This window comes from Muntiacus reevesi, chromosome 5 (assembly GCF_963930625.1).
Source record: "Muntiacus reevesi chromosome 5, mMunRee1.1, whole genome shotgun sequence".
NCBI lineage: Eukaryota > Metazoa > Chordata > Mammalia > Artiodactyla > Cervidae > Muntiacus > Muntiacus reevesi.
In genome coordinates, this window is record NC_089253.1 from 20,980,572 (window position 1) to 20,994,898 (window position 14,327).

A 14,327-nucleotide genomic window follows, 5' to 3' on the forward strand; every position below is an offset into this window, starting at 1 on the left:
CCTGATGCTGGGAAAGATTGAAGGTAGGAGGAGAAGGGGACAACAGAGGATGAGAAGGTTGGATGTCATCACCGACTCAATGGACAGGAGTTTGAGTAAGCTCTGGAAGTTGGTGATAGACAGGAAAGTCTGGCATGCTGCAGTCCATGGGGTAGTAAAGAGTTGGACACTATTTTGCAACTGAACTGACTGACTGAGGCATGGTCCTAAATGCTTTGTAACTATCATCTAATTGGATTCCTACAGTTCTGTAAACTTTTAAAACATTTTAATTCCTCTCCTCCTTCCATCCTTGTGTTTTGCAGATGCAGAAATTGAGGGTTAGAGGGTCAAGTGATACTTTTCTCAAACCATCTATGTAGTGTCAGGATCCTGGTCCTTTATTCAGCATGACATTTGTATGGATGTCAGATACTTCTCTCAGAGAAGTGTGTATATAGATAGGAAGCAGATCCAGGGACATTGTTGTTAAACACCATCTGTAGTTCATTGATCTAAGAGCATCTGTCAAGATTAGGTGTTTTTTTTCTTTGCCTGTCAGGAGGCTACTAGATATCCGAGGGCTGTGAAGTGGTTGTCGAGTTATTACCATGTCTATCACTTGTTAGCTTGCAATTTTTACTGAAATGCGTGTCTGTATGAAAGCAGTTTTTTTTTTTTTTCCTGATCCTATAATCTTCTTCCTAAGCAGCAGGTCTAAACGTGTGCTATGTAGCCTGTCTTGCGGCATTTTGCCCTGGGTCCTTGCAACACAGCAATCAGTTCCTGACCTCAGCTGAGGAAGAGGAAACACCACACTTAAATCAGCAGAATCTGCCAATCACTGCACAATAAAACCTGGAAGAGTCTCTCCTGTCCAGAGGCTCACATGTTCTCTTTCTGCAGAGACCATCTATCTCCTGGTAGCTGACTTTCACAAACTCTCAGAGGAGAGACCTGATGGGTAAACCTGGACTCCACAATTTTATATATGTAATGCGAAATACACCTCTTTTACTAAATGGGCATATCCTAGTCCCTAAACCAGGATACCTCTTCCCAGGAGGCAAATACCTGGATAAGTGGGGTTTCCTTCAGAAGATTCCTTGGTTAACCCAGAATCAGAATGGATTAGGGTAATATTTCCCTAAATTCACAAAGGTCAACATCCTCTAGACTGTCACAGACAACATCACTCCAACATCACTCTAGAGGATGTTTTTGCATTTTGTTTTGTTGTCTTTTTTTCCCCCAGAGTAATCTCCTCTTTGCAGTATTCAACACACTTGTTGACAAAATTTCTTCTCCATACTCTGTTTTTCTAAGTCAATTTCCCTTCTATTCACCGGCTCCTTCTTAAAGCAGAAAATAGTATGATAATGCTAAACTATTTTAGAGTTGAGTTTGCATTACTTTTCAAATGATCTTTTTGACCATGGTCCACAGTGAGACATGACTGTATATCATGACCGACTTTCATACATATGGGTCCATCTGTATGTGTGTATATCGTTATATAAATATACATCTTCATGTACAGATGCTGGTGTGTTGTGCTGTGCTAGGTTATGTCCAGTGCTTTTGCAGCCCCATGGATGGTAGCCCACCAGCCTCTAATGTCCATGGAATTCTCCAGGCAAGAATATTGGACTGGGTTGCCATTTCCTACTCCAGGGGATCTTCCTGACCCAGGGGTTGAACCTGCATCTCTTCTTTAGCACTATGAGATCTCTAGGAAGCCAACATCTTTACCTAGATGTGTATAAATTGATTTCATGATCTATGATAGGTCATGACCCTCAGTTTGAAAACATCTCTCTAGAGGGAAAACCCTGGATTACCTCCCAATGTGCAAACTTTATAGGTTTTTTGAATTTTAAGGATGCCCTCTTGTGGTAAATCAAGAAAGAGTCCTACTGCTGTTGAATTCCAAAATAAAACTGAATGGTAAAGGTAGTGGAAAGAGCTGGCAACTAAAACAGTCTCCCCACTGTTGACCAAAAATTAAAAAATGCTCAGTGTAAGAGCTGTGAGTTGAGTTTTATTTAACGTCTTACTCAAAACTGTAGCCTGGAAGACAGTCTTTCAGATAGCTCCGAGGAACCACTCTGAAGAGGCAGGTGAAGGGAATCTGTGCAGCCAAGCAGACTTCTCAGTAAAAGTCTTCTTGCTGCTGCTGCTAAGTCACATCAGTCGTGTCCGACTCTGTGGGACCCCATAGATGGCAGCCCACCAGGCTCCCGTCCCTGGGATTCTCCAGGCAAGAACACTGGAGTGGGTTGCCATTTCCTTCTCCCCAGTAAAGGCTACCCGTAATCATAAGGATCAGATATCTCAGTTAATGATTTTAACCCTTTTTATGAATGGGAAGATGCAAGAATCTGGGTCCATTACAATTTTTCCTGAAATATATCCAACTATCTAAGGGCCTATTTTGCCTGTTTTCTCAAAACCCTGAGTGCCTCCTCCTGTCCTTTGAGCTGAATTCTTTTCAGGGTGAACTGTAGGTCAGTGACTTCAGTGGCTAATGACTTGGTCCATGTAGAGCCTGAATGGCAGGTAACAATTCACTTTTTTTCCACCATGACCCTTAGAAAGAAAAAAAAAATGGTCTTTGGGTGCAGTCAGATATGGGCTGAAATCTCTTATTTCACTGTACAATATCTGGCAAGAATCTCTGATTCAAACCTTCATCATCTCTAAAGCATATACTTTAGTTAGTACTTTATATATCTAAGGCAGGTTTTCTCAAAACAGAAACTATTGGAATTTGGGACTGGGTAAGAAATTCTTATCCGTGAAGGACTCATGTGTATTATAGGGTGTTCAACTGCATTTCTGGTTTATAACAACTATTTTGCTGTTTAACAACTGTGCTATATAATAACTGTTTATAGCAACTGTTGCTGAGCCAATCAGTAGTGGCTCACTCTCTGCCATCCTGTGCACCGTAGCTCTCCAGCCTTCTCTGGCCATGGGGATTCTCCAGGCAAGAATACTGGAGTGGGTTGCTAAGCCCTCCTCCAGGGGATCTTCCCAACCCAGGGATCGAACCCAGGTCTCCCGCATTACAGGTGGATTCTTTACGGTCTGAGTCACCAGGGAAGCCCATGTCAGTAATAACTCCCCACCCGCTACCAAATGGTTTACCAAAAATGTCTCCAGACATTGCCAAAAGTCTCATGGTAAATACCCTTTGCCACATTGCAAGCCCAGAGATTCCTAGAATTTCTCTATCCCTTTTATTTGTATTTCCTAGCAAGCTCAGCCTTCCCTGAGTTCATAAGCTTCTTGTAGTATTTTGCCATTTGCAACTAACAGCATGCTCTGTACTGTTTTCCAATATATTCACTAAAGCTGTAAGTTCATCAGAAATGCAGCCTAATTTCTGTTTTGAATCTTAGGCTAGGCAAGACACCCACCCACCCACCCACCCACACACCCACACACACACACACACCAGAGTGTGTTTTCAGGGAGGAAACTCTTTAAAAACTGTAAACAGGAGTTTACGCTAGATGTATAATGCTCCTCTTCATTCACTTGGGCACTGTACCCTGTCCAATCCAGTGCTGCCACAACTAAATAGGTGGAAATAAAAGCCTGATTCAGATAGGAAACAGGCACAAAGAAAGAATGAGAGAGAATGAAATTAAGAGAGAGGGAGGAAGGAACAAATAAAGAGAGTGTGTAATGGGATCAAATACTAGAAATAGAATAGCCATACAAAATGTCAGCCCAGAGGATATCATGGCAGGTGTGGGCTGAAGTCCCCTCAAAAATGATTTAGCATGGCACATGGTGGTAGGTAAATTCAAATATATATATTCTGTATATGGCACATAGTGGTACAAATATATATATATTCTGTATATCACTACTACATTTTACGTCTTTTTGTTGACTGGATCCTTGAAAACCTGATGCAGCTGAATTTTCACAATCTTAATTCCTCCTGATAGGATAAATCTGATATTCTGAAATTATTGTGTCTCCCTTCCTACCTGAGTCCCCCTCGCTATCGGGGTTGATGTCTCTAGGGTACAATTCAGTCATTCTCTATCTCTTACCTGGTTCCTTTTAACATGTTTTAAAGGCGAATTGTGGCCTTAACTGTCTACTTCACTTGATCCTTTTGTACAGTCCAGCATCGTTCCCTGACTTTTCTTCTAAGCAGGCTTGAGTATGCAATCAATCATTTTACATGAATTCAAACAACCAACCTGAGCTTTGGGTGGTGATTTTCAGGCTGGCAAATGTCTTTAGATGAGGTTGCTTTCTACCTGAATTTAGTGAGAATACTTGACAGAAAGTAGGACTCCTATATATCTCTGCTCCATAAAATTAGGGCAGAAAGAGCATTTGGGAATTTCATCACCATCTTCAACAACTAATTTGAAAAGAAAATCTGCTGCTTATCAAGTGTTCCACTACAAAGAATAAAAAGGAAAAATCAATAAAAGAAAGGTACAGTCTTCAATAAATTCAATGAAATGACATCAATCATCTTCGTATAATGAAAACTTTGTGACTATGAATTAGGTGGTACTTTAAGATGTCTTTGTAAACAAGAATAACTACGTTCCCCCCCTAAGCCAAGAAATAATAACATACCATTTTCAGTAGCAAGTTACAAAATAGAAATTGGCAAGTGCACAGATAAGACAGACTTCAGAATAGATTCCCCATCCACCTTACATCAGGAATGGCCGAGTTTATTTATTTCTGCTGTTTCCATCAATGTCAAATTATACTAATAAGCTTTGCTCTTTATGTTCCATGATGATTAGCTTCTGAAGCAACACAATTCGTTGTCCATATCCTGAGAGGCTACAAGATTCCCATCTACAATATAGTCATTGAACAGAAATCTCTGGCTTCCCCTTGTTGGGGTCCAAAGAAGGCCCCCAGTACCTCAATGACATGTTGATTATTTTGAGTTAAATTCCTTAAGAAACAGCAGACCCAAAGGAGATACTTTGACCCTCCTCTCTGTTTCCCTTAAAGCAAGAAGTAAATCTTCCTTGTGAAAGTCGCTCCCTCTGCACCAGCAGGTAGAAAGACATTTTTACCATCAGAGGCAGGGAACTCAGAGCTAAGACGCCTAGAGAAACAAACTGTATACTTCTCTGCTAATTTACTCTTCAACTCAAACTTTGCTCAAATTCTTTACTAATTTAAGCACCTAAAGATAAACGTCTTCATCCTGTCAACTCCTCTCAAATATATTGTTTGTCTGAAAATATGTAAAAGTTGCTTTCTTTGGTCATTTCTTAGGTCCCATTTCTATGGGAACTCTGGCCTCAAAACTTAAAATGTGTTTCTTTTCCTCCTGTTCATTCGTTTTATGTTGACTTCATGATGTGTCCAGCCACAAGAACTCAAGAGAGCTAGATAGGAAAATTTCCTCCCCTCCTTGACAACCTGATTGTTAGATCTGAGTGGCCACTCCTGAGTCTAGGACTGCGGCTGGTGATCACCATGCCCTGGTTTACATCAGCCTAGGCTGTTAAGGTTTCTCTGAAACACTACGACAGCAAGGCAGAAGGGATCTTGCTAATTGGATAGGTTCATCAGGCCCGATCCCATGATATACAGGCAAAATAGGCCTACTTACTGTTGGATTTGGGCTTCTCAGATGGCTCAGTGGTAAAGAATTTGCCTGCAATGCAGGAGACGTGGGTTTGATCCTTGGATTAGGAAGATGATCTCCTGGAGAAGGAAATGGCAATGCACCTAGCAATTCTTGCCTGGGAAAAACCATGGACAGAGGAGTGTTGCGGGCTATAGTCCATGGGGTCACGAAAGGGCTGGACACGACTGAGCGACTAAACAACAACCACAACTGTTAGGTTCGCTACAGAATGCAAGAGAGTACATGGTTTATTACGTATCATGAATGTGCAGACAAGGTGCTGACTTTATGAGGTGAATAAATTGATTACTTACCTTGAAGGCAGCTTCATTTCTACCACTAAGTAGCATTATAAGCAAAAACTTCATAACCGAACTTCTATTTCTCATATCTTAAGTGAAATATTGCCTTCCCTATAGCATTGTGGTGAGTATTGGAAGAGACAATATATCCAATAAGCCTCCACAAATACTACACACTTTTTAAACTATGTGTGTGCAGATATATATAAAAATACTTGTATGTAAAACTGTATCCAAGGGTGTACATGCATACAGACACATGGCTATACATAAATTTTAATCAAATGGTTCATTTAAACTTAATCTTAGTAGATGAATAATCACTTAATATTGCTATTTATTAATGATACATTTACCCTATCTTCCCTTTTAAAAACTATTAGCTTTACTCTGTTCTTCCAATCAAGAGGAATGAAACTGTAATATTTACTACTCATGTTATACCAAAACAATCTGAAATTTTATTAGGGTGTTTATCCATAAAAAATCTAAGCTGATTATTTTGATAGAGCAAAATATTTGTACCCTGTGTTGAATATATAATTGGTAAATGCATGCAAACTTCCATTTTTCATAATTAGACTTTCATTTTAATTTCACAACAACTGATTACTAATGATCCTAGGAATGAACTTAGTAAGGGCAGGCAGTTCTAGGGACAGAGGGCATTAATTTGAGTATGCAGAACAGTTTTAATGTTTGTCTGAGATGTTTGTGATTGATATAGAGGCCTTGGATATAACAAGAAAACATGCCTTAAAAGTCTACAAAGCAGCAACTCATTAAACTTCCTATAATTATATGGCAAATGTACAGTGGTTCATAACCTGGAAAGTTAATATTGGTCTTTGCAGAATTGAAAGTACTTTAAAATGGCATAGATAATAAAGTAAATATAATTACATTGCATAGACCTCTTTTGGGGGCATGTTGGCTACATTTTCTAATTATAAAGAATAGGTTTGAATTCCAGTAAATTTCAGAATATTTAACCTCCCTGAACTTCTGTTTCCTCCAGATCTATTTCATAGCAGTGTTGTGAGAATAAAATAACATAATGTGTTGACATATCAACCTATCAGTGATTATCTGGATCATCATAAATCCACAAAGAAATGACAGTCTCTGCTTTAATTCACTAAATAAATACAAGTACTAAGGAAGACTTTTTGACACAGTCAGATATAAGACAAAATAGTCATGTGAAATCTGTACTTCAACCTTCTTCCTTTTGAATATTAAAAATCACTTGTTATACACATACATAAACATATATATAATTATTATATATATATATATATATATATATATATAACCTTACTTTATACTGGTCTTTAGGGCCATATTAATCTATGAGAGATTTGAAAAATGACAATGAAAAGTGCCTTCCATCCAAAAGTTCACAGTCATATTTTCTTTGGAAGCTACACTTTTATATAAAAATACTAAATAGAACTACAATATAGATACAGAGTTGAAAGGGATCAATTCTAATTGAACAGTTTGAGTGTGTTACAGTTTTTAACCACACAAAATTCAACCATTGAAAGATTTCTGTGATTGATTCACTCTTCTGCTAAAGACTGTTCTATTTACAAAGGGAATTGATATGGGGGAAGGGTAGTATTTTCTTTTACATAAGAGTTTCAGGAAATCTTATCCTTTAAGTACATTTATTTCAGCACATTTGACTGCTTTTGCTGTTCAAAGTGAAAATAAAAAGCTTTTAAAATAAAAACTTATATACATAAAGTTTCACTATATAAGAGAGATAATATAGTATTTGCAAACCAAAACAATGAGGTATCATCTCACTCCAGTCAGAATGACCGTCATCAAACATCTTTCAGCAATATGCTAGAGAAGGTGCGAAGATAAAGGAACTCTCTTATACTGTTGGGGGGAATGTAAATTGGTGTAGTCTTTATGGAAAGCAGTATGGAAGATCCTTAAAACACTAAAAATAGTGCTACTATGTGATCCTGCAATCCCATTCCTAGACACATATCTGGAAAAAAAATAATTTGAGAAGATACACACACATTGCTGTTCATTGAATCACTATTTACAAGAACTAAGACACGGAAGGAACCCAAATATTTATCAACAGGTAACTGGATAAATAAGATGCGGTATACATATGCAATGGACTATTACTCAGCCATAAGAAAAAATGAAATAATACCATTTGCAGTGACATGGATAGACCTAGAGATGATAATACTAAATGGAGTAAGCCAGACAGAGAAAGACAAATATATGATAGAGCTAATATGTGGAATCTAAAAAAGAGCTATATAAGTTCTTATGCAAAAGAACTTATATACAAAATAGAAATAGACTCACAGACATAGAAAACAATCTTATGGTCACTAAAAGGGAAAGAGGGGGAAGAGAAATAAATTAGCAGTTTGGGATCAACATATACAGACTACTATATATAAAATTGAAAACTGACAAAGATCTACTGTATAGCACAGGGAATGATACTTAATTATTTTGTAATATTAAGCCAACTTGGAGTACTTAGTACAATGCATGATACATAATATACACAATAAGCAATTCATAAATAAATAATTGTTATGTAGAAATTAGACATTCTTGAAAGTATAGATTTAGGACAATAATAACCAGAGTCAATCTCAATTATAACATGGATTCAACTATGACTTAAATGAAAATCCACAGTGATTTCAGTAAATACCTGCTTATTTCCACAAGTCTCTATTGCTCTCAATCACATTATTTTATGGAAGATAGACTCAGGGGTGATGCATGGGTTTTTCTGCTGTTCTTCATTCAGGTGGAAATATTGGGGCTATATACAAAAGGAAAAACTCTAGAGTGACAGATCTGTACTATTAATATAATTTGGGATGGAAGGATGAGGGGAATGGAGAGTCAGGGAGTTGGGAATGAACAGGTACACACTGCTATACTTAAAATGTAAAACCAACAAGGACCTATGGTATAGTGTGTGGAACTCTGCTCAATGTTATGTGGCAGCCTGGATGGGAGGGTAGTTTAGTGGAGAATGGATACATGCATACATATGGCTGAGTCCCTTCAAGTTCACCTGAAACAATTACAACATTTTTTGTTAATCGGCTATATCCCCACCCAAAATGAAATGTTAAAAAAAAATACTTTAATTCTCTAAACCTAGTGGTCTCCAAAACCTCACTTAGTTTCATTTTCCAAGAAGTGATTCTCTGTTGCACTCAGATCTTGATAAGGTAGACACTGTTTTCTGTTTGTAGAAAATATACAATAGGCCAATCTTCCTTGAGGTTATTTATGGGAAGCTGATACTCCAGCACAACAGGGTTGTTAAAACAACCTAAGCAAAGTATATTGTGATAACTCCTTTCCATGGATGAATTTCAAAAACATTAAAATAATTAAGTGATAAGATGTATTATACAGTGTATAAACATGTCAACACGTGCATCATACATTTACACAATATTGTATGTCTATTATATTTCAAATAGCTGGCAAAATGTGTAAACCAATATCCTTTAAGAAACAGTATATTTTTGAGATTCTAGCCAACTATCCTAGCAAACTAACTAGGATATCTAGCAAATTAGCAAGCTATCAGGGTAGTCTGTTACTTTATTCTAGTATATCGAATAAGAGTAATAAAATTTTACTTATTATACAGGTTTGTACAACTATTTTTTAAAGAAGGAAAAGGTCTTTTTTTTACTTAAGAAATAATCTTTCCTTGAATAGTTTTTCTCAAAAAAGCATAAATTTTGAAATGATACAAGCTGAATGTTAGTGACCTCTCCACTATATTAGTTGCTAAGCAACCTTGTACAAGTTACTTGGCCTCTCTGAGTCTGATTTTTCCACTTTGAAAGAGGAGAATAATAAAAGCAACTAGCAAACTTCACACTACTTGATAACAATATGAAATAAAACAATTTGCTATGCAAATAAAAATGCATTCTACAAATTATGAATGCAGTTTCCTAGTAAACTCTTTCTCTTGTAACTAAGTAGCCATATGTCCTAGCTGTATACACAGCTCAAATCATAGTCTTTAAAACTAAGCAAGAAAGCTATTGTTAGAAACCACCATACCCTACTGGAGTAAGAGTCCTGCTTTAAAGCATGGTGTCATTCCCCCTCCAAATGACATATCCTTCCTAAGTGAGTTGACATATGCATCTAGTTATATCTATTGTGAATTATACTGTTGTTCACGGGACTGGTATCCAATTAACACATGTTCTTGTGCATTTACTTTAGAAACAGAGGATACTAAGGCAGTATTTCAAGTATCAATCCTGTTCAAAATAGAAACTCAAAAGATTGGTGTTTAAACTTGTATCCTCTTTTTAATAAAATTCACAAAAGACAGATTTTCCTACAAACAAAACCATTTTTAAAATGACACTACAAGGAACACTGCACTTAAAATTGCTTTGCAAAGTCTTTCCCTTAAGAAGAGGAACATGAACTGAGCTTTCTAAACAGAAATTTCCAGGGACCAGTCTATCTTGACCTTCTAGGTTCTTTTATTCATCTCAAGTTTTATTGAACCACTATTTTTTGCCAAGCAGAAGACCAGTGTTTGTGACAGGAGGGCTTGTTTATGATTTAAGATAGTCAAAACGTGATAAAGTTCAGTTTCTTTGTATCTACAACAAGTGATATCCTTTCTTATTCACTAGACTAATTGTTGTGAGGAACAAATGAACTGTTGTATAAAGGAAAGCTTTATAAACATTAATTTTATGAGGATAGTTTGCTGGAATCTCAAAAACATACCATATCTTAAAGGCCATTGGTTTACACATATTCCCAGCTATACTGAGATGTATAGTTTATTTAACTTATATTCAGAGTACATCTTGAGAAATGCTGGACTGGATGAAGCACAAGTTGGAATCAAGATTGCCAGGAGAAATATCAATAAACTCAGATATGTAGATGACACCACCCTTATGGCAGAAAGCGAAGAAGAACTAAAGAGCCTCTTGATGAAAATGAAAGAGGAGAGTGAAAAAGTTGGCTTAAATCTCAACATTCAGACAACTAAGATCATGGCATCTGGTCCCATCACTTCATGGCAAATACATGGGGAAACAGTGACAGATTTTATTTTGGGGGGCTCCAAAATCACTGCAGATGGTGAATGCAGTCATGAAATTAAAAGACGCTTACTCCTTGGAAGAAAAGTTATGACCAACCTGGGCAACATATTAAAAAGCAGAGACATTACTTTGCCAACAAATGTCCGTCTAGTCAAGGCTATGGTTTTTCCAGTAGTCATGTATGGATGTGAGAGTTGGACTATAAAGAAAGCTGAGTGCTAAAGAATTGATGCTTTTGAACTGTGGTGTTGGAGAAGACTCTTGAGAGTCCCCTGAACAGCAAGGAGATACAACCAGTCCATCCTGAATGAAATCAGTCCTGAATATTCATTGGAAGAACTGATGCTAAATCTGAAACTCCAATCCTTTGGTCACCTGATGTGAAGAACTAACTCATTTGAAAAGACCCTGATGCTGGGACAGATTGAAGATGAGAGAAGGGGACGACAGAGGAGGAGATGGTTGGATGGCATCACCGACTCAATGGACATGAGTTTGAGTAAACTCTGGGAGTTGGTGATGGACAAGGAAGCCCGGCGTTCTGCAGTCCATGAAGTTGCAAAGAGACAGACAGGACTGAGTGACTGAACTGAACTGAGCTGAACTTATGTAATAGACATACAACATTGTGTAAATGTATGGTGTACAATGTACTGACTCATTTATACACTGTAGCACCTCCATCTCATCACTTAATCACTTTGATGTGGGCCATTTTTAAAGTTCATTTTAAAGCAAAGTTGATACAACTTTGTTCCTGTCTTATATTTTGATTGCTTGGATCTGAAGCATGTGGGATCTTAGCTCCTTGAACTATGGATGGATTCTGCACCCCCTGCATTGGAAGGTGAATTCTTCATGCTTGAGCAGCTAGAGAAGTACCTAATTAACTTTATTTTTTGAAAACTCTTAAGATTTACTGTCTTAGCAGCATTCACATATATAATACAGTGCTAGTAGCTATAATCACAATTGCTGTATGTTAGATACCCAGAATTTGTTAATTTTATAACTTATTTTACTAGGTAAAGTAGTTCCCTTTTTGAGGATTCCATGTGAAAAAATATTACTATGTAGGAGAGATTTGTCATTGCATTTGCCTGTTATTTTTCAAATAGCAGCTGACTGAGTTCTCCATTCTCATGAGCAATTTGGAAAACACCCCGAAAAATAAAATCCTCTTTTCTTCCAAACACCTGTTCAATCCCGTTAGAGGCACCTGCCTGTGACTCTAAGCATCTTGACCAGTGAATTCAGTCTCGCCCCTTGCAGAGTAAAAAAACAGATTCGATTACTGGCGGATTAGATTTCCCTCCTCGCCCCTGCCCCATCTTTTGAGGAAGGGAGAAAAAAAGATCAGCCTGGGGCAGGTGTAAAGTGCGGTTGCTGAGGCGCGGCGTGCTGATCAGAGCTCGGGGCCTCCGCTGGGCGCCCCTTCATGCCCATCTCCGCCTCCAGCACGGGTGGCAGTGAGCGCTTGCGTCGCCCGAGCTGCGGGGGCGCCGGCCGGTCTCGGGTAGGCTCGCCTCGCGGGTGGTATCCCTCCTGGAGCTCGCCGCCGGCTCCCAGAGCCCGCCCTGGCGAGGCGTCCTTCCCCGAGTCCATCACCATCTGTCCTCTGCTGGAGCGGCCCGTGGTCAGCCCGAGACAGAACCCGGCAGCGAGAAGTGACCGGATCCAGGGGAGGCGAGAGAGTGAGGCAGGGAGGGAAGGGCGCCCCTGGCGGGCAGGCGACAAGCAGGAAACCCAGCCCCGCGCTCTGCGGGAGCACCGCCTGCCAGCGCTGGGCCTCAGACCCACGGAGCCCGCGAGCCTGAGCGACCCGAGCCACGGGGCGCAGGAGGGAGGCGGGTCCCGCCGCAGGTCACGGCGGGGCCCGCGGACGGACGCCTCGGGTGTTGGTTATCTCCCGCCTACAGTTCGGGCCACGGAGGAACCAAGCCAGTCCTGTCTTAGCCCCTTACGAGAAGTCAGTAGTCTCGCCTGTGAGGGACCCAAACGTTTCCTTTCTAAGACCTGTTTCCCTTCAGCCCCACTAGTGAAAGTGAAGAGTGGGTTTTAGTTGCTCAGTTCTGTCCGACTCTTTGCGACTCCATGAACTGTAGCCCGACAGGCTCCTCCGTCCATGGAATTCTCCAGGCAAGAATACAGGAGTAGGCAGCCTTTCTCTTCTCCAGGAGATCTTCCCAATCCAGGGATTGAACCCAGGTCTCCTGCATTGCAGGCAGAGCCCCACTAGTAGCCAGAGGACAATACAAGGTAACAGACATTGCAGGAGGGAAAGAATTGTCTTAGGCATGGTCCTCACAATAGAGCTGCCCCCGTAGTCACAGAGAATCTCCCATACACTGGGCTCCAGACACAGGTGATGTATTTTAAGACATAAAGAGTCAGAGAAAGCCTTTTTACCTGGGGAATGCTGATGCCGAATGATAAAGTTCCTGAATTCAGGTACTGACCTGCTTTAAGGTCTTTGGTGAGGGAAAGTTGAGTATTTCCATTTCAGTGTCTTCTGGGCTGTTTCAGAGCATTGATGCAGATGCCTAGAGTCAGAGGCAATCAAAATATTGATTTTTCTCATTGGCTATAGATGAGACTTCAGGGGAATAGTGTAGCTACAATAATATGACAGATTTTTAAATGTTATTGAGTTTTGACATGTGAATATGATATGTAAATATTATTATAGCCCAGTCAAGATATAGAGCATAGAAATCCCCTCTGGAACATTCTCTACTGCTTCTTTGCAGTTAACTTCTCCTCTTACAAAAAAGAGAAAAAAGAAAGCAAGTCTGTTCCTCAACAAGGATGGACTTTGACTGCTCTAGAACTTCATGTAAGTGGAGTCATGCCCTGTGTAATCTTTTAAGTCAGGTATCTTTCCTCAATGCTTCTTAAATTTATCCACACTGCTGCATAAATCAACAAAAATGTCATTCCTTTTAATCACTGAGTAATGCTCCATTGTATTAATATGTAGCAATGTATTTATTCATTCACCATTGGTGAATATTTGGTTGTTTCTAATTGTTGGCTGTGTTGAGTAAAGTTACCATGAATATTTTCTGTGTATGAGTTCAATTCCTGGGTGGTAGGGTGGGTTTGTGTGTGACTATCAGAAACTATCATACTCTTTTCCAATGGTTAATATCATTTTATATTCCAGTTCTAATTGTTCCACAACCTCTACAATGCTAAATCTCTCTCTCTTTTTTTCTTTTTACCATTTAACTATAAAGTATAATCTTTTTATTTTGTTTTTACTTTATGTTACCCTGAGGATCCACGTTGTTCAGAATC